Below are 25598 nucleotides of genomic sequence, written 5' to 3' on the forward strand. Positions count from 1 at the left end.
TCAATTTCAGAGGTTGAAGAAGCCCTTCTGGCCATCCATGTTGCATCCAATGGCTCACAAGAGACGACTGACCCAAATTGCTCCTTCAGATTGCAGGATTCACTTGGCATTCAAGGTCTCGAAGGTAGATTCTGCGTTCGCACCCGGTTTGCAGGATCGCGCGCGGGCGTGACCGGCTTCCCCTGCGACAGCCACCATGCGCGCCTCCTCCGCGCAGGCGGAGACGACAATGACACGCTAGCTCCTGCTCGCCGGCGTGCTGGAGCACGCGATCGTCCTCCTCTTTGTACACTGCGTGCATAGAAGCGGCTCCACCAGTTGCTCGCGTGCTTGGCAGCATGGCGGCATCGCGAGGAGGGACTGCAGATGACTTGAGCGGGCGAGCCTTTGGCTTCATGGCACAGGGATGGTGGGTACACGACGGTGATGGGCGAGAAATGGTTGGCTGGAGCAGGCGGGTGCCGGCATGCAGAACGGCGGCGACATATTGATGAGTGCGCATATGGGAGCTTAGTTTAGTTTTATATAGGGTTGGTGAAAGTGCAACTATCCCTGGGTGGTTTTGGTAATTCCTAACAACATATAACTCATTGAACTAATGCTCTTTCAAGATGATCATTTCAGAAAGTTCAATGATTGGCATGGCATTGACTAGAAATGTGGGACCCTCAAAATGCTAAGGACACATATTGGCTCAAGCTCAAGACTCTACATTTTCATTTTAGTGATCCAAGATCACATTGAGTCCATAGGAAAAGCCAATACTACTAAAAGGGAATGAGGTGTTGCTGAATGGCTTGCTTGCTCAAAATGCTTAGTGATATGCTCCAAAATCCCTCAACCACTTTCTCATTTCCACATATGTCCGAAACCAAAAGTCAAACTCGGCCCCACCGATTTGATCTATCCGGTGCCATCGAGTTCATTCGACATAGCCATAGCGAGAAACCCTAATCTGTTCGGTCTCACCGATAGTGATCTTGGTCTCACCGAGATGGGATTGCAAACTCTCTGTTTCCCTTCATAATGTTTCGTTCGTACCGAGATGAGCGATCAGTCCCACCGAGTTCGCAATGCAAACTCTCTGTTTTCTTTTCATAATATTTCGGTCGAACCAAGATGAGCGATCGGTCCCACCGAGTTCCCGATGCGAACTCTATGTTTCCTTTTCGTAATGTTTCGGTCTCACCGAAATGAGCGATCGGTCCCACCAAGTTTGCCTCACCAACTCTCTATTTTCCTATTACAGAAATCGGTCCCACCGAGTTTATGTGATCGGTCTCATCGAGATTACCTTATGCCCTAACCCTAATGAAATCGGTCCCACCGAGTTGATCATATCAGTCCCACCGAAAGTCCTAACGTTCACATTTTGAACTAAATCATTTTGACCGAGATTGAGTATTTGGCCCCATCGAGTTTGGTAAATTGTGTGTAACGGTTAGATTTTGTGTGGAGGCTATATATATGCCCCTCCACCCTTCCTCCATTAGTGGAGAGAGCTATCAGAACGTGCCTGCACTTCCAGCATTCATTTTCTGAAAGAGAACCACCTACTCATGTGTTGAGACCAAGATATTCCAATCCAAGCACAAGAATCTTGATCTCTAGCCTTCCCCAAGTTGCTTTCCACTCAAATCATCTTTCCACCAAATCCAACTCTGTGAGAGAGAGCTGAGTGTTGGGGAGACTATCATTTGAAGCACAAGAGCAAGGAGTTTATCATCAACACACCATCTATTACCTTTTGGAGAGTGGTGTCTACTACATTGGTTAGGTTCACTTGGGAGCCTCCGCCAAGATTGTGGAGTTGAACCAAGGAGTTTGTAAGGGCAAGGATATCGCCTACTTCATGAAGATCTACCCAAGTGAGGCAAGTCCTCCGTGGGCGATGGCCATGGTGGGATAGAGAAGGTTGCTTCTTCGTGGACCCTTCGTGGGTGGAGCCCTCCGTGGACTCGCGTAACCATTACCCTTCATTGGTTGAAGTCTCCATCAATGTGGATGTATGATAGCACCACCTATCGGAACGATGCCAAAAATCTCCGTGTCTACATTGCGTTTGCACCCTCCAAACTCCTCCCCTTTACGTTCATATGCAATGATTTACATTCCGCTGCTATACTCTTAGACTTGCATGTGTAGGTTGATTTCTTGACTTGTGCTAAGTTGCTAAAATCTGCCAAGACTTAATATTGGGAAAAGGCTAGATTTTTTTGGTCAAGTAGTCTAATCACCCCCTCTAGACATACTTTCGATCCTACAGTTGGTCAAACTTAAAAGAACACCGTACTAGTACATGTAAACATTAGATTGAGGCAAGACTTATATCAGTTACAAAAGTAACGATACGGAATCCTGTGCAAGCGCGTGCATCGCGGCCGCGTAGTCAATGGAACGGTGCATCACCATGTCGCGCTCGAAGGACATCCACCGAACCTTTTTGTGTATGTGAAAACAATCCCCGAATATTACTCAACTTTTTCTTCTTGGAAAAGTTCTTCATGCTACAATATTTCCATATATTATAATTTAGCTTCAGTTCGTATTTATTTTGATTTGGACGTTTTAGGTGCGCCCTAGTTTTTTTAATACTGATTTTGTGTGTGTGACTGAGAGAGAACGTGTGTATGTGTCCATATGTGTGTTGTGGCGGAAGGGCAATGTGGAGACGGTGTGTGTGTGATGGAGAGACAGAGAGGTGTGAATGTGCAAATGATCATGCATGAGTGAGACATAGAGAGATGCCGATGCATTGTGTATACATGAGAGAAAGGTCTTCTATTTGTACTTGTATGTGTGCGAGAGAGATAGATAGAGAGAGAGAGAGGAGCATCCGTAACACAACAACCATCTCTCTCGATTCGTCCGTCCCTCGCATGATCGCATGTAACACATGCATCGACGCACACATTTTGACACCCTCACCTGGCCCCTGCCCACCTCAAGGTCCTCACATCGCTCTCTATGTCGCATGCACAATCTCTTTGTGAAAACCCTATTTAGCATGTAGCTTTCCGTCACATATACACACATTCTCTCCATAGGTTTGATTTCTCTCAATATCTGACACACACACACACACAGCACACACACACACACACACTCCCCCTCCCCCAAGAACACAATTCATCCCCATCCAAGGTTATATGGCGAACACTCTCGCTTGTGCTTCTCTACGCCCCAGCATGCACACCACCTCAATCTTCAAAGAGGGGATTGAAGAGATCGAAGATGGCGACCACACTGCACTAGAGAATGCAGGGCCATTTGGAAGTAGGATGATGTGACGATGGCTGACTGACTCCTCCCCCCCCTCTCCGTCCCGAACGAAATCACCAATCCCTCTCTATCCGGCACAAAATTATCAGTCCCTCAACCCACGAGATCCTTCCCCGCTCGTCCATGTTTTTCCAGCTCTCTCATCAAACATGTTGTCTCTTCTCCTTCCATGTGTACAAAATCCGGATGCACACGCATCTCACGTATATTACATGTCTCCATCTTTCTCACAGACTTAACTTCTTCCTCTCTCTTTCTCTCTCTATCTCTCTCGTTAGGTTTGTCTCCTACTCTCTCGCCCACATACATACAATCTTTCCCGCCCTATTGTAGAGAACCAACCTCAAACGGTCAAGCCTTTGTGTATCTGTGCCATCCCTGGATCAGTATGCTGGCACACACAGTACATCAATGTATATATCAAAGTGCAATCACATAGATAAATAATGTAAAACTGATATATACCTCATAAGTCTCAGCGGACACAATCAAACGGGTGTGGAGTCCCATCAACGCCATTGGCAAGTTGAGTGTAGACCGTAACCCTGTATCGCAACTCTTACTCATCAAACAAATATCTGCAACATGAGACATTGCAGCCATGTAGGTCGGTATATTGAATGTACCGGCAACATCACAATAAGAGAAAGAAGATGATAACCTATTCCATATGCAATATGGCTTTGTGGCTCTATGTCTGAGTTTTGTTTGCGAAAAAGCTGGTTTTATTTTCCCTACATCAAAGGAATAATAGGAGTTTGTACTACAGAGTTCTCTACTATGACATTGTTCCACCAACCGATGTCTCATACCCAAATCGTCATAAGTTGCCCACAATAAGTTATCTATCCAGTGTTGAGAGTTCCGAGATAGATCCAAGTCGAGAGGCTCAAATTGTCCGTAACCGAGGACACGGCTAATCGATTAGGTTTTATCCCTCTACAGAGGTTTGTACACTTTACCCGCAAGATTCGATCCCTCTTTTTACGTTCTCGCACTTCAGGGTGTTTGAGAACAAGAGGACCGAAACATGGTCTTCTGAAGAGTTTCCCTGACACTATCCGGTGCTCATCCAATCCTATCGTAGTTCTACATCTGCTAGCACTGTCCCAGCCAGAGTCACTACTAGGGTCCACCAAGCCAGAGCCCATAATGACTTGCGGTTGCACAGGTAAGCTTCTGGGCATGAAGTATTCTTTCGTCTCTTTGAGTCTGGGTGAAGCTTTCCGCGAGATGTCATGGTGCTTCTCCATGCATCCCGACCATCCAGTGGTTGCTCTAGGGTGCCCATCAAATCCATCCTTCACCCAGTAGTGTGTATTGAATTCTTGTCTTAGTTTATTGAAATCTTGAGGTCCTGAAGATGCAGTCCTTGCAGATGCCATCATGAAGTTCTTTTCATTGACGTAGAGTCCTCCATTCTCACACCACTCCCAAGCACTCGTACGAAACCCCGTCTATGATAGAGTAGCATTAAAACTATATACGTCCCGGGCTTGGTAACACGGAGATGTGTTCCTACCTCAGGCATACTACTCAACTACAAGATTCAATATCACCACTGGAGGAGTTGGTGAAAAAGGTGACACTAAATGCAATAAAACATAGGCATGGAAGTATGATCAAAGTGAACTTGCCTCGTAAGTTGATGACGATATTAACACTCTCGAAAACTTTGATAAACTATTCGTCACTCCGAGAAAATCTATATAGTCAAACATTGTATTCACATAAGCAACAATTCTAGCAATCAATTCTATCAATCAAGATAACAATAAATAAAAATAAGTAAATCCTTAATGAAATCAAAGAAAACCAACTATAATTCCAAAGAAAACTTCAAGAAAACAAGGAGAAACCAACTCACACAGATTTGGTCATAACAGCACTAAATTACTCTAATAACTTTTCTACAGCAAAGAAAATATAATTCTAATGAAACAACAGAAAATAATTTACTAAAGCATTTAATAGCAAAAAGATCTAGTATGAAAACTATTATAACTACCTAGTTAACATCAAAACAACTATAACAACTAGCAAAACACTAAGACAACAGTAAACAATACTAAAATAGTTATGAGAACTAATTTACTTCTAAATAACAGAATCAATAATAACATATCTTGAAGTGGTAACAAGAATTACTTTTAAAACTAATAAAACTATTTTTATCAACTATCATTCTGAACTAAACAAGCAAATACAAAAGCAGTAGATAAACTCTAATAAATAACCACAAAAAATTTATGTATTGTAGTCCAATAGAAACATATAACAACATGTGAAAATCTACAAAAAGAATTGACTAAAAACAATTTAACAACACTAACTAGATGACTAAAACAATAATTTAAACAAAACATTACCGTTTTAGCTAAAACATAATTTAAAACAAACTAAAAATAACTAACGAAATGCTACCGGATAGGCAAAACAATAGCAAGGCAGTAACAAAAAGAATAAATCAAAAATCTATTCTAGAATTAAAACTAGAGTGAAAACAGTTTTTGAAGCATATTTGAGATAATTCAAATTTAAATTACTCAAATTTGAAAACTAAGTATGCAAACAGAAACATCAACAAATTTGTGACACAGTGCAAAAATAATCACTCGATTTGGATCTAAAACATAAAAGTTATTGACTTTCTAAAAATAGAACTATTCTGTTTTTAAAACAGAAATGAAAATTAAATTAAATTAAAAAATCAGGCACTAGCTACGTGGCCTACTGCTACTGGTCTAAACAGGTGGGCGATCAATAGTTAAAAGACGCTCGGCCGATTTTTCACAGATTAGCGCGCGTGCACAAAAAAGAAAAACCGGCTAAAATGGTCTGATCTAAACCGAACCGACCGTAAACTAAAACCGATCTAATAAAAAAACCTAACTATTTGTTTTAATCTAATCAGGGCCGCACAAAATAGATCGAATGGAGGAGGATCTCACCGTGACTGTGGCAGAGCTCTAGCGAGGTCGGCGGCTTCGGGAGTTGGAGGTGCGGCGGCTCCGGTGATCCTCCGGCAACGGCGACGGTACCAGAGGACGTAGAGGACGACGGCGATTCACGGGGTGGTCGGTGGCGAGCTTGGGGGCAACGGAGTCGAGCAGCGCGAGATCGACGGTGGTGGTGGTGGCTCGGGTGTCGTCGAGGAGGGGGCTCCGGTGGGTTTAGGGCTCGGGCGAAATCACAGGGAGGTGAGGGCGAGCGAGTGGAGGCTGGTGGTGGTCTCGGGTGGCGGTGAGGTAGTCGGAGCGGAGAAGGGTAGCAACAATGGCATGGTGGCAGACCTCGTGCTCTGATGAGCAATTGAGGAGGAGGCGGGGGTTACCGATGCGGGGAAAGGAGGGGAACGGGTCGAGGGGGTGGGGTTTATATAGAGGGGATGTCGACTTGGAGGAGGGGGCTGATCGGGGAGAGGATCCCGAATGATCCGGGATACGACGGCGGTTGAGCGAGCTTGGACGTCGACTTGGCTTGGCGCGAGGAGGAAGAAGACGGTGGGCCCCATGCGTCAGTGGCTGTGGGCAGGAGCGAGAGGGAGCGGGCGACTGGGCAGTAGGGGCTTCGCGGGGGGAGCGCGCGTCTGGGCCGTTTCGGCCAGTGAGCCAGTTCTGCTGGTGGGCTGGCGGCTAGCGCTGGCCTGGCCGGTGGATTTTTTTTCAAAACAACACAGAGAAGAGAAACAACAATAATAGGAAATACAATACAAAGTTACATAGGCATATTATATATCAAAAAGTTCAAGAACAATAATCCTAAAACATGAACATATTGTGTGAGGAAAATAAAATCCACAACAATTCACAAAAGTCAAACAGTGCTGCTTTTGCATTATAACCCAATGAAATTCATTTTAAAATACCAAAATGATTTCAAATTAATTTTTCTCTAGTTTTCTACTGTCGGGAATCATTTTACCCTAATTTCCATATATCTTATTTTTGAAGAATATAATTTGAATAAAAACCAAAATAACTGATTAGTGGTTTTGAATTTGAATTTCAAACCACTTCCAATTTTATTATTTTAAACTTCCAACTCATATTTCATATAATTTGAAGAAATCATTTTATCTTCTCTCCTGAAAATCATTGAGTTGCATAAAGTTTCTGAATTTGAAATATTTTGAGATGGACATCAAATCTTTATCAAAAACCCTTTTCATTTCAAATGGAAGAAGTCATGTCATCTTCACTCTAGGGTTTTGTTTTTGAATTGAATTTGAATCCATTTATATCAAAATGCAAAGTGAAAGTCTAGGAAAGTCATTTCATTCCTCTCATTCAACTTTCAAAAAGATTCAAATTTCACTCAATTTCACACAACCAATCATTCAACAATCAAACAAACAATCATAAATATTTATTTAATATAACATTCCAAAACTTAGAATTTTGGGATGTTACACCTATCTACTCCATCTTTGCAAGCTCTCTCTACATGTTTCATTCACACATTGGGATGTGTTCAAAATGTGGCTTTTATAATGGATCATGTAGAGTTATGGTTGGTTTTGTTGCATCCTTCAAAGTAATAACTATGAAATGCATTTAGATTTTCATTTGACTGGGATTATGTGAGTTTGAGCATATTGTGAAGTATTATAGACCTCGTATACATCTTGGACTTCAACAAAGATTCTAACTATTGAATTGTATAAACCATTACATTCGAAGTCAGTAGCCTAATATATTTATTTCACGATTACAACAAATGATTAATTCACTACAAACTAAGAAAACAAATGTGTACTTCCTCCATTTTTATTTAAGTCGACATATTAGCATTGGTCAAAGTCAAGTTTTGTAAACTCTCACAAAGTTTATAACAAAAAAATATTAACATATACAATAACAAATAAATACCATTAGATTCATTATTGAATGTACTTCCACATCATACGTATTTGTTATGGTAAATGTTTATATTTTTCTATAAACTTGGTCAACCATTAGGAAGTTTGACTTCCGTCAAACCCAATATACAGAGTTAATAAAAACAGAGGGAGTACTAGTAGTTACTACTCGCTAGTTGCTTAGCCCAATCACCCAACACGTCACACGGGGAATTCAGTGTCACAAAATTTTGAGGTCGGCGGGAAAATCTCCCGCGACCCTGATTCGAGCAGTGTGAAGTTACCATCATACCCTTCAGAACAGGCCTACTGATGACTCTTGGTAGGGGTTTATTTTGGTAACTTCAGGTTCACCCTACCCATCCAACCCCACCCCGGCACCCAGAGTAGTACACCTGAATACTCCCCATTTTCTATCCCTACCGCAAAATAGACTTCTCCATGGCACCGTAGCCTTCGTGCTCCTTGAGGGAGTCCTGGACTAAGGTGTCCTCGGGCGTCCGGCCTGTTAGCCATGGGCCGGACTAATGGGCTGTGAAGATACGAAGACCGAAGACTGCACCCGTGTCCGGATGGGACTCTCCTTGGCGTGGAAGGCAAGCTTGGCAACCGGACATGTAGATTCCTTTCTTTGTAACCGACCTTGTAACCCTAGATCCTCCCGGTGTCTATATAAACTGGAGGACTTAGTCCGGAGTGGGGAGATATTCATTACCACAGCCATACAAGCTAGACCTCTAGGGTTTAGCCATTACGATCTCGAGGTAGATCAACTCTTGTAATACTCATATTCATCAATATCAATCAAGCAGGACGTAGGGTATTACCTCCATAGAGAGGGCCCGAACCTGGGTAAACATCGCGTCCCCTATCTCCTATTACCATCGACCATAGATGCACAGTTCGGGACCCCCTACCCGAGATCTGCCGGTTTTGACACCGGCACTCCTCCCCTTCTACATCGGCGCACTCGTCCACCGCAGCGCATCTGCCTCATCGGCGACGTCGTACGCCGCACTGGAGCTGGTCGACCGTCGTCGTCGTACACAAAGCCTCTTCCCCGGCACCGTCTTCCACGATCTCGGATCTGCTTCCCAAAAGCCGACGCCAAGAGAAGAAGCACCACCGTCGTGGACAATGAACTGACTCCCGTTGCTGACCATGATGCACAGAGGCAACCGCGACCATCGTACTCCTCCTCGATTGGTAATGTGTGTATTGAATCTCTTAGCAGTACATCTGCAGTTCCAATTTTGTTCATAACTACCCTTCAAATTTCCTAGTTGCTATTGTTCCCGTAAAAGTAATTGTTTATAGCCTCCATTGCACCTGTATCGTGCTATGCTTGGGTAGGTTCTTCATCTGCAACCAGTAGGGTGGCAAATGATGGAAAGTTTGTTAGAACTAGCAAGATGCCCATGCGTTGCACGAAACATCAAGATGCATTTGTATGAGTAGTTTATCTTGTGGGAGAAAAGGATGAAAGAGGGAAGGCCTTATTTTCAAATGTGGAGAAGGGTGTGGGTATCTTTTTGCAACATTGCCATAGTTTCCTTCCTATCAGCCAGATATAAATCAGACGGCCTATATTGCAGGATGGCAGGTACACCATCATCACCAACTCTATTTTTTATAAGAGTAGAGAGTAGAGATAGAGAACTAGAGATAGAGAGTAGAGACATAGATAGTTCTCAGCATAGATATAGCATATATAGATAAAAAATAGATATTTCAACTACTCCTCACTGCCTGACTCCTCCTCGGTGATGTCCTCCTCCAATGTCTCAATGTAGGCGTCAAGATACCGATTGTCGTCGGAGTCCGAGGGTGACGGTGCTCCTATCTTCATATTGAAATGAGCGGCCGCTTTCTGCGTACGCTTGTCCTCGTGATGGGTGGCTCGCTCCGCCCTCCTCTTCTCCCTCTCCGCCCTCCTTTGCACGTAGAACTCGCGCTCGTTGATGATGTCCTACAGGAAGCGTTGGAGCCACAACGCCATGGCTTCCTCGTCCATATCGGCGATGCCGAGACGGTGCTCCCGCCTTCGGTTGTCGCGACGATCCTCGTCGGTGATAAGCCGTGGCGGAGGCGCGAGCTCCTGCGCCCGCTCCCGCGTCGGCACGTTGGGGAAGTTCAATGTTCTATGAGGCCACCGGAGGCACCACGCCGTCACGTCGTACGCGCGGGCGGCCTTGTGGGCGGTGTCGAAAGTGACGAGGCCGAGGCACATCCCGCAGAACTGGATCTCGGAGGAGAAGCCGCCGGATGGGCACCCGCGGACGCCGCGGTATCCCCAAGTTTCCCGGCGACGCGGTGGCATGGTGGCGCAACGGCGGCAGCGAGGCGAGAAAGAGCGGGGAGAGAGCGGTGGCGAGGCATAGAGCGGGGAGAGAGAGGTGGCAAGGCACAGAGCGGTGGGAGGGTGTTGGATTTTATAAAGCGTGCCGGACGCCGCGTGCTAAAACTAGCGCGCGCCAGACCGTTTTTCCCGCGCACGCGCGATCCTTTCCGGACGTCCCTGCTATCTCTACTCTCTTCTCTACTCTTATATTTATTTTATATTTATATTTATCTCTACTTCTCTACTCTTATAAAAAATAGAGTTGGTGATGATTGTGTGCCTACCAACCTACAATATGGCCGTCCTATTTATATCTGACCGACAGGAAGGAAAGTATGGCAATTTTGCAAAAAGATACCCACACCCCTCTCCATATTTGCAAATAAGGCCTCCCCTCGTTCATCCTTATCTCTCGCATGGCAAATGAGTGCTTTAATGTTGCCCACAAGATGTGTGAGTATTACTATATTTTTCTTGCCATGTTGAGATTTTAAAACCATGAGTGCGAACAGGTAGAGGAACAATGAAGACCAAACACGGGATATTGGGGACATCTTCAAGAAGCGTGGAAAGTTAAATAGGAGCTGCACCGAACCTGTAAATAGAGCTCTGGTAAGTAACACCCTTTCAATTACTTTTGTATAGCCTCGTTTTCTTTGATATGTATATGTTGTAGTTTCTGTTTCTCTTAGCCTCGTGTTCTTCGATGTGTAATAAGAAGAGTCTTGATCGTCCGTATGATTTCATTTTTAGCTTGATGTAGGAAGTGGTTGTTCTCACCTTGGAGTCTATTTTTATATTTTTCCTTTTAAATTCACTTCTTCGTGTCCTATTTATCTGGCTTCTACTAAATGGATTTGGTTGCCCTGAGTATTGATCTAAAAAAGAAGTAACTTCATGTCAGGATGCAGTTCCTGTGAGGAGGGAAGTATGGTCAACCTTGAGATCATGTTTCCAAAATGAGGCTAGATTAAACACAAGGTGCCCATTCCCTAATGATACTGGATTGGACACAAGGTGCAAATTCCCAGATGATGCTGGATTACACACAAGCTAGGTGGAGTCGTCAATTGGTCGTTCATGGCTCTAGTAAAGGCTGAAAGAAAGCGTGTAGCAGCCCTTGAGAATGTGCTGAGTTCCTGAACAAGCGAAAAGATCAATTAGATGCTCTCTTCACCCAAGCCAAAGAAGAGATGGAAGAAGCCAGAAAGAAGCTAGCAGAGGCAGAGCAGCCTAAGCGCCTCCTACTATCTAAAATTATTGTCAATACAAATTTTCCTTCATAATAGCTAGGTTCAAATGTTTATCTAGTCAGCATGCCTATTGTGATGTCCGTGCATCTACTAATGTGGCACAAAATAAAAAAATTCGGGTCATGTAATAACAACAATTACTTGCCAAACAATAACGAGGAGGCATTGGACATGGTATAGTTCACGCGCAAGCCCAACATTCCAAGTTCAACTTCCACATCAAACTCATGTTCACAGATATCTGCACATTCATAGATAATGTCCACAACCATGATTCACTTCAACGCCAAAAAATGTGAGGAGATTTATAAATAAAGAAAAACCTCTAGTTCCTACTACCAGTGCGAGCACAACAAGTCAAGACCATGGCTGGGGTCCATGATGTTTTGGTCATTTTTTGACTATTCGCGAATAACTTCTGTAAGCAGGTATAATTTAGAATGCCGGCCATGGCTGGGGTCCATGATGTTTAGAGCCAAACCGGGCAACACACTGGGTGTCTATGCCGGTGGCGCGGTGGTCATAGCATTCGTGGGTTCACAGCGGCGATGGCTCCCGTGGTCTACTATTCCTCGGTGTCGGCGGTGGCCGCAAACGTGTTGGCTACCTCCGCTAGCATGCCGCGGTTCCGTCAACAGTTCCATCGGATGGCGCAGCCAACCACGATGCTGGCGTGAAGCAACTGGCCACTCCTCTACGAGTAGGCTTGGAACGTCGAGCTGATGCACCAGGGGCCAGCTTGGAGCGGCGGCTTGCTCCTCTGCTTGCCCGCCTGCAGCCTCGCCCATGGTGCTGATGACCTGGGGCAGGGAGGGAGGTGGGGAAGCGAGTTGCCTGGCTTGTCGGGGCACCCAGCCGGCTTTTATGCCGGAGAACTCGTCTTCCTGCTCACCGGATGCTATGGAGAGTGTGGAGAAAATGGTGCAAGGAGGATATGGGGAGCAGCGGTATGGTGCGATTCTTGCCAGGCATCTGGCCTCGTTTAACTAGCGAGCGGACGAGAGGAGGCAGCCGACGTTGTGTTCTAAAATGTCGGCCGACTCACGAAAGGACGTGTTACCGGCACACGCGCGGATTCAATGGAGGCAGGCAGGGCAGTCTGAAGCCGATTGCATGCGGCGAGGAGGCGTGTTTAGCCTGGCCTATAGAGAGTGGTGCCCTCTTGACCGACGTGCCGGTTCAATGCCTGCACTATGAGAGGCCGCGTCCATCTCAGAGCAAGCAATCCCTCCAGTCCTTTTTTGTTTGGGTATAACAAAATCTCGTTTTCCATTTACATTTTACAAGTAAAATTCATGGACAAACTTTGACCCAAAATATGACGGGGACTAGTAAACCAGGACAGAGGTAGTAGTTATGGATTCCATTTTCGCTCCATACCAATCGTTAACGCGCCATTGAAAATCGGAACTCTTACCCCGCTAAAAAATGATATTTTAAACATGGCTACTCGATCAGTGGCAACTGGCGAGGCACCGCCTCCAGGTCGTTCACCTGTGGTCCTGACCATCAACTCCTATGGATCAAATTATCACGCGAGCTGACTATTCCTACAAAGGTGTGCTCCACAACGTAACTGGTACCTGGGCATGCGGCAATCGTGCACCTAGGGTTTTAGGGTTTATTTGTTTATGATGCCTTTACGTAACTCTCGTGTGTGCGAGACAATGAGAGACCGACTGTGTGCATGGGCCTCTTCTCTTCGTATTTGTACTCCACCGTTTGTCTGGTGTTTAAACAATTATACAATAGTAATAACTAGCAATGTGCAATGCATTGCCACAAGATCAAAGTAGATTAATACATATTCATCAATTTGATAGGAAAAAGAGTCTAGTTTTGAAATACGTATATCACTAAAAATATGTTATGTTTCTCTCAAAATATATCCCTTTGGCGGTTTTGATGAGATAAGGGAGGAATGTGGTTGGTTTCAAGATTCGAGAAGTGGTATATCTCTAATTTCTACTCTTATAAAAACAGAGTTAGTGATCATGGTGTGCCTGCCATCCTGGAACATAGGACGTCTGATTTATATCTCACGGATAGGAAGGAAACTATGGCAATTTTGCAAAAATATACCCACACCCTCTCCACATTTGCAAATAAGGCCTTCCCTCGTTTATCCTTTTCTCCCACAAGATAAACTACTCATACAAATGCATCTTGATGTTCCGTGCAACACATGGGCATCTTGCTAGTTGTTGCAAAAAGCCCATGTGTGTGTGCGTGCTGTGTGTGTGAGAGAGAGGGAGAGAGGAGGAGGATGGAGTGCGTGTGTGACAAAGACAAAAGGAGTGTGCGTGCGAGATGTATCAACTTAAAATGAGGCGATAGTGTCTATGCGCGATCGAGAGGGCGTGTCTCAAGAAGGGACAAAAAATCTACATAGATACAAGGAGCGCGAGAGAGACATGTACGAGATAGTGGAAGCATGAGTGTGTGGGTGTATAAACTTATCTGGAGGCTAGTCGATCAATGTTTGTGAGAGAAATACAAGTCGGGGGTGTGAAAGCGAGACTTTTGTGTGTGAGAGAGTGACGGTAGTCGGGAAGGGGAGTGGAACCAGGAGTTGTGTGTGTGAGAGAGAGAAAGAGAGAGGGGGCGTTTGTTTGATCAGTAAACAAATGAATAATGTTAGTTTTATAACTGGGATGTAGACGGAAAGGAGACCGCAACAAATGTTGTGTCTGCGGGAGAGAGTAATTTTAGTGGTATGAGTCATATCTAGAGAGATATAGGGTGTGTGATAGAACCCTATAGAGAGAAAGACAAAGTGAAAGACGAGTGAGAGTGTGTGCGGCGGTGAAAAAGAAAGCTTAGGTACCTAGTGATACCAGAGAACGGTAGAAACATGAGAGATAATGAAAACCGTGTATTGTATAATGATAGGGAGAGTGTGACACTTCTGAAGGCAGACGTTGAGAGACCATGTTTGCGAAAATAGGAGAAACATGAAGTGAGCGTGCGGGTGAGCTGGACAAAAGAGAGTGATAGCTACATGAAGGAGCATGCGAGAGAGATGGGCATGAAAGGAGATTCAAATATTTAGGTGCGTGTATAGAAAATGTCAACATAAAAGGGATTCAAATATTTGAATTCGAGATGATGATACATGTAATTCATACTTGAACCAAAATTGTTCTATCAAACATGCATACTCATATGAATTCACGCACATCTATGTTATTTAATATGCAGATATTACTGATCCATACATTTTAGTAGAACATAATTTGGTTTAGAAATTTTGAATTCAACCTTATGCTTTTGAGATCATTGTATTTGTCAATTGTGTGTGTATATATATAGTAGCAGAATTCTTTGTTGCGCTTATGAAAGTATATATAAAAATGATGTATATAGAATTTTATTCCAATCAAAAATGGATCCTGCCGAACAAAAATAGAATACAAACTGGATTTGAATTGAGTTGGCATGGTAAACGTGCACTCTAGCTCTGTAAAAATTTGAATGAAACGGGGAAAGTCGCAGTAACCGCCCAAAACCAAAATCTGCGAGATGGAAATTACTGCTTATCCCTGACACGCAAAGCCTATCGGCTCGATTTCTCACTACAAGAAAAACGCTCGTTCATGACAAAAATTAATGACCGCGGTTTAATTAGTCATAGATCCATGACCAAAATTCACAAATTAGTCATGAAGGGTGTAGAAGGGTTCAAACCCTATAGTCTCATGACAATTCGGGGCCAAATGGTCATTATTTGATTTCATAGAAAGGTCATAAAGATGTGAATGGTGCATACTACCTTATTTCACTCCATAATGACCAAAATATATCATCATAAAAACTTGATGAGGGTGACTGGATGACAACTCAGCAATTTTGTCTACGTGGCGTTCCTAGTTGTCAATCATCATAGGAGATGAGGGTGACTAGATTACAACTCAGTAATTTAATTACATAAAGTTGATAAAAATAGGAATTTAATTACATAAAGTTGATAAAAAAGGGCAGCACCGGACTCACACCGAACAACAATCGCTCATCCAAACAGCCACTTACCAGTTAGACCTCATCGTGAAATTTGTTAACGTTGCGATTGTGAATCTTCTAACCAGACATATATGTGATGAGTGGGCCTCCTTTGGGCCAAAATTGGACGGTCACTTTTTCTGGATTACCTGGGCCAAGTCCCTTTTTCTGAACAAAAGAAAATAAACTTGGCCAAGTCCCTTTTTCTGAACAAAAGAAAATAAACTGGGCCAAGTCCGTTACTTAGAAACGAACCCTAGAAACAAAAATCCCCAATCGTGTTCGGCGGCGGCGCGGCTGACCGTCACCTCCGTCGGTCAGGCAGCGGGCGGCGCCGCGGCCGACCATCATCTGCATCGAGCGGGGAGAGTGCGGCGCCATGGCCGTCCATCAACTGCACTGATCGGGTGGCGGGCAGCGCCCGGTGGCAGAGAGCGTCATCTGCTGAGTACAGACGGCGGCAGACGGCGTCATCTCCAGAGCGGGCTACGTAGGGCGGACGACATCCTTGCCATTTCTAAGTGCTGCAGTCGAACAAAGCTTTTGTTCTATGATTAGTGCTCTGAAGCTTTTGTTCATTCTCAGTGAGTATTGTAGCTCTTCTCTAAGCGAGTCCTCAGCACACAAGCTTACTCCTGAGTATTGTAGCTCTTTTCATTCTCTGATCATTTGTGTGGGAAAAAATACTCCTGAGTATTGTGTCGTACTTAAATCATCTAAACTCTGCTATATGTTTACCTACCATCTCAACTCTGCATCGATATCTAATGGTTCAAAATTTGAGAAAATTTTCCATCTTACACACATGCGTGATATTACATTATCAATTGTTATGTGAGAAATCTACTCTTTCTAGCATGGTCATATCTGTTGAATAAAGCCAAGTCTTCAGTAGCTCGTGTTTATTTCTTCAGTTTCGTCAGTTTCGTCAGTAGTAGTTTGAGGTTGTTTTCTGTCAATGAGTTTAGCTCAAGTTAGTTAGCGCCAAGAGTGAGTCTGGCGCTCCCTCTGATCGCTCGTGGGATGGCACGAGCGCCACGATCGGTGGTGCCGCGTAGTTAGGGGCCATGAGCCCGTTTCCTTTGCTGTACTGGAAGTAATTTCGGTGAATGAAAGGCAGAAAAGTCGCAAGTTCTGTGCGGCGCAAACCTCCTGTTCTTCTTCCTACATGATTGCTTATTTTTTAGAACACTTTTTTGATCCTGTTGTAGCAGCAAAACTTGTCAAACAACATATTGAATTATTGGATGAAAGCGAGGAGGAGGATGACCATGATTAAACTATGATGCAATATCGTAGTGATGATGAACATCACACTGGTCACAATATTGGTGATGATGACGAGTAGTTCCAGGTCTATGAATTTATCTTCTGTGTTCACGTCTCTAGATTTTATCTCATGTGTTCACATCTTTCTTAATACCTTGCCGTGCCTTGTTCGGTTCTAGTGCAGAAAGGTCTATGGTCAATTGATATTTTGTGCTTCTACTATAGAAAGGTCTATGGTATATCTTGTCTGTCCTTTTCAAGTAAAGAAATCTAAATGTTATCTATATAATACCTTGCCTTGTTTGGTTGTATCGGTTATACATGTATGTTGTCCATTAGGTTTGATAGTTAACATACTTTATGTATGTCTGAACTTGTAAGTTGTAACCTTGTTGTCGATAAGTGTTTTGTGTTCCTCTGTGAACTATGATTTGGATGCTAATATTGATATGATATTTTCTTACATACTTCAAACTTACTGGATTAATTCCCTCAGGTATGACTTCCTGAACAGGTACTGAACTTGTAAGTTGTAACCTTGTCCATCAACTGGTATTTATGATATGGAGTATGGACCTCTTTGTTGTTCTGGAGCATGCTGGATACCGCGTCCCCGGCGATGCCGATGCAACGCCTGTGTTGGGATCCACCAAAGGGTGACCAAGGAAGATGCCATGAAAAAAAGATGCCATGAAGTGGTTCTAGGTCAAGTATGAGTGTGTCATCCTGAAGAAGTCCCATGCTAGTTAGTAACCTTTCGAGTGCTTGAGTTGTTGTTAGAGTTTAAGTCAGTCAAACTTCATCTGGATCATGGAATCGTATGTTTATTGGTACAAAGCCGCACTACTAATTTTGCCTCATCTGTTAGGCTCACCTGCATCTATATTACCTTTATTGGATAAAAATTGAAGCAGTTGGTTCTGACTTAGTGTTGCGTGGGTTCAGACTGTTGTAATGCGGCTTGTTAAAAATGAAGAAAATGCACAGAATGTGTGGGTTCAGACTTAGTGTTGCGTGGCTTTGGTTCAGTTGGGTTCAGAAACAGCCGAACAATTGGGTTCAGGCTTAATGTTTCGCGGTCGTGTTTGCTGCCACCAACTGTGTTGCTAACAGAAGCTGACTTAATCAAAATACTAAAGATTTTCCCCTTTTTTTACTAAAGAACTCCCTTAGTAACTAAAGCTATGACATGTGGGGCCATGTCCTTTAAATTATATTTAAACTCCCAAGATCATAATAAATTCATATGAACTCGGAAAATTATATATAACTAAGACACATACCCGTACATTGCAAAAGGAGAGTCTGTAAGAAAGGAACATCTAGAAATTAGAAAACCAACATAAAGCAAACTGGCATTGCCACCAATTAATTTTTTTGAAACCGAGGCAAAATATTTGCCTCATATATTAATTAAGGGGGAATAGAGTTTGAAATACACCTCGTAACTGAAAAAACAAAAGAGTGTTACTTTATGTTACCCAATTTCTTCGCCCCGGCGGTTACCCAGAGGATGACTTCACTCTTGATGTTGTTGAGCAAAACCGTTGGAGGCATACTCTTTTGTCGAAAGACCCGGGCATTCCGTTCGTTCCAAATGGTCCATCCCAATAGCATGGCGAGGGAGGCCATGGCTTTCCGGTTGGGTTTCTCTTGCTTGATCTATTTACCCACCATTCCTTTAAAGAGTCCTCAAGGTGCCAAGTAGATGTGTCAAGATCTTCTAAATGTACCTACTCATTGACCAAATTCCGTAGGCGAAGGGTGAATCGACATTTGATGAAAAGGTGTAGGCCAGATTCTTGTTCTCTTTTGCATAGGGGGAAGAGTTGACAGTTTGGCCATCCACGCCGGGCCAACCTATTGGTTGTCTAGATTCGATCTTGTATGGCCAGCCAAGCAAACAATTTCACCTTGGGCGGTGCCCAAGCCTTTCAAACTGTGTGATCCATAGGAGAGTGGACCATTCCAAGAAATTGCATGGAGTAAGCCGCCGTCGTGGAGTATTGGCCATTAGTGGCATGCTTCCAAGTAATCTCATCCTCCGTGTGCTCCTCAAGTGAGAATTCCGAGATCAGAAGCCAAAGATCAACAAATTGACGAATGTGTGTCATAAAGAAGTTGGCGGTCATCTTGATTTTGTTGATCCAGGATCCCTTGTTGAGAGCTTCTCTCACCTTTCAGTTTTTTTTTGTGGAAGCCTCATGGATGAGAGGCTCAATATAAATAGGTCTCCTGCCATGCACCCAAGGCGCCTCCCAAAAAGGGGTCTTGGCCCTGTTCCCAATAGTGATAGAAGTGGAGGCATAGAAGAAATCCCGGTTCTTTTCATCGCAAGGGTTGCCCATGCCAACCCACATCTTGGACGGCTCTGTCCATTCAGACCATAACCAACGCAGTCGAAGGGCGCGCACGAATTTGATAGTGTTGAGCACAACGAGGGCTGCACGGTCGTATGGGCGGCATACGAGGTCCCAATTTACTTTGCATTTTGCCCCTGTGGTCTTGTCAGAACCTGCCAAAAGAAAGGCACGCTGGAGCTTGTTGGTGTTGTGGAGAGTGCTCGGCGGAACAATGAGCGATGTGATGAAGTATACCAATAATGAGGAGAGCATGGAAAAAGATATTGAAGGTCATTAATCTACGACTCGTTCTCTTCCCCAACCGCACGAGAGGCAAACGAGGAAGAGAAACCGTTGCCCCCTCCCTCCGCCGGCGAAGCCGCTGGCCCCTGCCTCCATCTGTCGCTCCGCCGGTGGCTATGGGTGGGGACCTCAGCGCCATGTTGTTTCACTGTCAACAGGTTTGCTCTAGCCGAAACAAATGCTCCATCACAGTGGTCATTTGGCTTGTAATTCATGAATCTTCATACATGATAGCTAATTTTTTAGAACACTTTTTGAGACAATTGTCGTATTACAATTTATCATTTTTCCCGGCAGCTCGGCCACATATAATTACATAATGCGAAGGTTTTTTTTGTTTTGATTTTTTTTGAATTTGTTATGTTGGTTTCAAAATGCAGTCAAAAAATGCCAGAATAACTGTTCATACTTAGGGATTGAATCTTGCAAAACTCTTGGTACATCTATGATGAAATAGATATTTCTGTACCTAAAAATATTTTTTTTAAATAACAAGTAAACTATAAGGGAGTTGTAGTTCAAATTTCCATAAAAATGACTTAATTATTTTTTGTACATAATATGTGCTAAGTTTTCTACCTCCACATCTCCTCCCGCCACACCTAAAATATTTCCCGCTGCTGGCGAAAATTTTCCCGCTCCACATATGAGGGTATTTTTGTCACCAGAGAACACCGCCACACGCCCGCACCGCACGATAGGAGGGTATTTTCGTCGAACTAATTCAGCCGCACCGCACCATACCGCCGCTCCCGTCCCCCAAATCCCCTCGAACCCTAGCCACCCCTGCCCTCCCCATGAACCATAGCCGCCCCTGCCCTCCCCTCGAGCGCGAGCCGCGGCCGATCTAGCCACCGGCGGGGCGCCGCGAGCAGCGGCCGGTCCAGCCACCGGCGTGCGGCGCAAGCAGCGGCCGGTCCAGCCACCGGAGGGGCAACGCGAGCAGCGGCCGGTCCAACCACCGGCGGGGCAACGGGAGCAGCGGCGTGACCTTGACCTCTCCAGGTACGGTCCTCTGGCGCCTGTGCTTGCCCGCTCCATCTCGCCCAACCCAGCAGCACACTCCACCACCACATCTCTCTCTCTCTCTCTGCACCATCACACTCCACCGTTTCTCACTCTATTTGTTATGTCATGGTGAAGGTTACAGAGGTGGAAAGGAAGCAGAAGAGGGTGTCGTTCGACCAACCTCTCAGGACAAGCTGCTCACGGAGGTGCCCAAGTACAAGCGGACTATGTTCTCTATCCTCCCCTAGGTAACTTCATGTTCATCCCACATCCAAGTAGGTGGTCCATTTTAACTAAATCCGATTCAGTTTCTGGACAACTAAGTCTACTTTTACTGAAGAAAAGTGGCGTTGCAGGAGTCTAGATAGCTCTGCAATAGTAGACTCATGATATTACGTGACCACGCAGCTCTGGTTCTGCCAGTCCCCATTGAAAATTCCAAATCAACATCAGTTCTGCACTGGCTGTTAATTTAAATATTTAATCCTATTGCTACACTTAATTTCTGCAAATTTAACAAACTGAACATTTGAACTGCAAATGTATTTTTTTTTGCACTTGCTCTCAACTGAATACTTGTATATTATACAAAGACATGATACATAAGCAATCTTTATCAATAGCTAAAAATGTGTAGGCTACAGCTTGTGTGTGACAGTGTGACTGATGTCGATGACAAGCAGTGAAGCGCTTGTGTCTAGATACTATTATATGTGCAACTATTTATCTACCTTTCAAAGCATCTGCCCACTTTATATTTTTAACTTGTAACTGCTATGCTGCTCCCTAGGCCCTTAACTCGTCCAGCAAGCAAGGCAAGTAAACCAGGCAACAACCAAGCTGACTAGCATAGTTCCAATTCCCATGAGATTCACTATGACAAAGATGACAACGAGCAAGAAACTCGCCGGTATACAACTTGTTTGTTGAGTGTGATGTTTGCTTTTCTATGGACGTGAATTGTGCTTTGCATAGTTTCGTGCCTAGCTAATGTTTGTAACCTAGTAACTGAAATTTACGTCTTCTAGGATTGCTAATAGTTCGCTCCTGCATAAAAAAAATATAGTTCACTCTTGATATGTACTCTGTATAAAAAACAAAATAAAATAGTTCGCTCCTGATATGTACTCTGTATAAAAAACAAAATAAAATAGTTCGCTCCTGATTTGTATTTGTATTCTAGGATTGCTAAGAAACTCGCAGCTCAGTTGTTTGTGTTGTCTTGCTTCTCCTATGCATTTCAACCATTCAGTCTTACAATTATATTTTTTGTTCATGTAAAGAAGCGCCAACTGCTGAATACGAGAAGATTAGGGCTAAAAATTTGATGAGGAACAACCGCATATTCCAATCACTTGGCATCGCTGCATTAGGTATGATGGTTAGGAACTCAAATCGAATGCAGCAAAGTAGTGTCATCACCGATGGGGACTCAGCTTCTGCCATAACACAACAAGGCTCAAGCTCTGAGTAGAGTCCTGACAATGAGGTCATTGAGGAGGATGAAGTTGATGATATTGTAGTGGAGAAGGAAGATAAGGTGCTAATTCTACTTTTGTTTTTGATGGATGGGGGCTATTTGTATGCTATATGTGCTTCAGTGCTTTGACTAATTCTGGAAATACATTTTTTGCATGAGATCTAATAGTTGTCTCTCTTTTATTATAATGCTTTGAAGGTTCCTAAGAAGGCAAGGAAGTCGATCAATAAAAAGACATGATGTCTGAACATAGATATGTTGTCTTTATCTCTACCTTTCTTTACTAAACATTAGTTGTGCTACTTGGAGAGATGATGATAACATTGATTTGCATGCTATTATGGCTGCATACCCTTTTGAACTGCAACTTGGATTGCAATCTTTAGGAGCCTTTGTGGTTGCTCCATTTATTCTCATACATCTTTTTCGATGGTAGGAAACCTGTCAGTCGAACAAGGAGAACCGTTTCGAAGTTAAGTTCCATCAGAAAACTGGTTCTCGCCCCTACATTTCCCATGTGCATGCTTTGGTAAGGATCTCTCATGTTTTCATTTGCTACTACAGTGATTCTTTCAATTGTTTCTTATTGTTCCATTGTGTCGTGAACAATTTCAGAAAGAGGCTCGTAAGGGTGAAGAGTTGACTTTGTTTGATCTATTCAAGGAGTGCCACAATGGCAAGAAGACTGGTTTCTCTGAGCCAGTTAAGAAGGTGATAGTAAGTTTCTACTATTCTTTTCTGTGTTGATGAGGCTTGTTTACCTCATCCTTGTTACACTTGATTACATTATATGACTTCTGCTCGACAGATTTGATAGAGATGGGTTGTTCAAAGTAGTATAGTATATGATTCATGTTTTGTTATAGTTTGTTTGTCCCAATCCTCTGTTTCATTGCATTGCATATTCATTTTGGTACTGGAAATGCGACAATATTCAGGCAATTTTAGTTCTTGTTGCAGTCCAGCAGGTACTGCTTTGTCGTTTAACACTGGTAATTAAGAGAGATGTTGTATGCTCTTTGATTATTTTTCTAGTGATTGCCTGAAGCATCTATCTTTCTTGCTTTCGAAGTGGAGAAACTCTGTCATTTCATATACGATCTGAATGAAATGTTTAGGACTTGTGGAAGTGGATTCTCTGATACTGTATACTGTACTAAAGAAACAACATATGCGCTCCTGAAATGTACTACATTCTTCTCCGCTCCATGTTCCCATTTAAGCTAAACAGAGGTGCACTTAGTTGCCTAATTTAAATTTCAACAATGGTTTGTTGTGTATGCTTACCTGTTTAATAAACCTGGTGCCATGCTTCTTTCATGTAGCTGATAGTAACTTGCAAAAAAGTGATTCCCAAGAATGATTAATTCTGCTTGTCTGCTTCAAAGTTTTCAAATAACTTCTAGTTAATTAGTAGCATGGAGACTGGATTATTATTTAGTCAACATTCTTGAATAGTTTGCTTATAAAGTTTCCTAGTCATTCAGAACCAACTGCAATGACATGTGTACATCTTTCTTTAAATGTTAGGCTGACATGTAAAAAGCTATGGAACAAGGGGTACCAGAAGGTGGAGAACCAAAGAATGTTGCTGCTGTTATTGCTGACATTCTCACGAAAGAATGTCCCTCCAGCACATTCCTTCAAAATGTTGGCCTTGATTCGAGGTCCAAGAAGAAGTTCAACAGGTCAGCATCTACTTTGGATGCTCATGTACAAGAACTAGAGTACAAGCTTGAGAGAGAGAGGCAAGCCGCTGAGTTGATGCGAGAGGAGCTTGTTGAGGTCAAGAAGAAATCAGAGGAGACCGAAGCTGCACGCGCCGCAGAGTATCAGTTGTTACTACAAAGAGTTGAGGCCACCCATGCTAGGGCTGTAGCAAGTGATGCTAGATTTGCGCGTCTCATGGATCTATTCGAAGGTAAAATAGTTTAGTACGACATGGTTGATGTTGGCTTTGGGACCTTTGATGTTGAGTTTGGACCTGGGGTTAATGAGTTTTGGTTGACTGGACATGTGAATCACAATATGGACCAGGGATTGGCTATGGTTTGATGAGGTTCTGTTTTGGTTGGTGCATCTTATGAACATGGTGTACTGATACTAAGCTACTGGCTATGTTATTTGGTTGGTGCATCTTATAAAACTGTGGCGTAATGATACTGTTGGGCCTAAGTTAATGAAATCTTGGAGAATTATATTTATCATTCTATTCTCCTGTATTGGTTGACTGCCAAATTGTGCAATGATTTTTTTTCTTTTTGAGCTACTGTTGGCTATTGGCTGGACAGCGAAAAATACTAAATTGTATGAGTGGCTTGCTCGTCTCAAGGCCCAATATAGTTTTTTGATAGAAAAAGATTCATATATTTTTGTTGGTTAGAGAGAAGGGCTGGCATTGAATAAATGGACTGCACATTGCCTGAGCCCAAGAACTAACATTAAAAGGCCGTGGCCCAAAAGTAAATGTAAAAATGGGCTAAATTATTGGGCTCAGCGCATTAAAACAACTGATTTGGACTAATCCTACATGGCATCCATGTCATCATTTTTTCCACGTTAGCGCCACGCTGGTTCATCCACATCAGATCCTAGGTGGCCTAGGCTCATTAGTAATGACCATAATTTTGGTCAAAGATTTAACGACCATAATTTTTGTCAAGGGCGGCCATGACCAAAATTCCAGAAAAGGTCACGTTTGTTCATTCTTGACGGCCAACTGTTGACCTTCCGAATTTGGTCAAAAAAGGTCAATAAACGAAAGCAATGACGAATTAACGACCAAAATGGGGAGTCATAATTGACCGTATTTCTTGTAGTGTCTATAGGTTTTGATAGAGGTAGGTTTGTAATTTCACTCAAACGTGACATAACCGCCTCTCACCCGGATTCATACACGGTGGGCACCAAAACACAGTGTCTCCTCGGCCAAAATCGACTCCCTCCCCGATTCATACACGGTGGGCGCCAAAACAAACTCTCGTCGGCCAAAATCTCCGTCGGCAAAATTCGGTGTATGTGTGATTACCGTCCTATCCTCAACCGACTAATATTGCTGTGATGTAGGAAATTTAAACGGGGCTAAGTTTGTAAATTTCCTCGCATTTGAGACAAGCACGCCCTGAAGACATGGTCCCTCCCTTCCTCTCTCCCTCCATTTCCCAATTCGTACTCCGTGGGTGCCAAAACACCCTCTCCACCCCAGCCTCCTCCGTCCGCCACCCCATCCACCGCCGCCCTCCTCCACCATGTAGTCCTCCGCCATCGTTCATTACAAGAGATCGACCTCTCTCATCCACGGCTTCGAACCGGGATCCTTGCATCCCATCCTCTCGCTTCATCCCCGCCGTTGTCCACCTTGCCGGCGCCGCTCCTACAACCGTCTCGTCCACCACGCCGGGATATTTCCCCTACCGCCACCATCTACCCTCCTAGATCTTCTTCCACACTGCTGACAACT

The 25598-nt window shown here is 43.7% G+C and overlaps 2 long non-coding RNA genes across 6 annotated transcripts; both read left to right on the plus strand.

The window, feature by feature from the left end:
- The first annotated feature begins 15986 nt into the window (after positions 1-15986).
- LOC123058279 (uncharacterized) lies at positions 15987-17926 on the plus strand. Of its 2 annotated transcripts, none has more exons than XR_006427117.1 (2): positions 15987-16320; positions 17502-17926. It is a non-coding gene; the product is annotated as an uncharacterized lncRNA (long non-coding RNA). The 2 variants fall into 2 exon arrangements; XR_006427118.1 differs by having other exon boundaries at positions 17520-17926.
- A 2445-nt stretch (positions 17927-20371) lies between these two features.
- Positions 20372-24348, plus strand: LOC123058280 (uncharacterized). Of its 4 annotated transcripts, none has more exons than XR_006427120.1 (7): positions 20372-20655; positions 20794-20906; positions 21449-21568; positions 21942-22198; positions 22337-22667; positions 22754-22855; positions 23669-24348. It is a non-coding gene; the product is annotated as an uncharacterized lncRNA (long non-coding RNA). The 4 variants fall into 4 exon arrangements; XR_006427121.1 differs by having other exon boundaries at positions 20374-20655; positions 21945-22198; positions 22754-22849; XR_006427122.1 differs by having other exon boundaries at positions 20374-20655; positions 20801-20906; positions 22754-22849.
- Positions 24349-25598: the final 1250 nt, after the last annotated feature.

The sequence above is a fragment of the Triticum aestivum genome, chromosome 3A, assembly GCF_018294505.1.
Source record: "Triticum aestivum cultivar Chinese Spring chromosome 3A, IWGSC CS RefSeq v2.1, whole genome shotgun sequence".
Classification (NCBI taxonomy): domain Eukaryota; kingdom Viridiplantae; phylum Streptophyta; class Magnoliopsida; order Poales; family Poaceae; genus Triticum; species Triticum aestivum.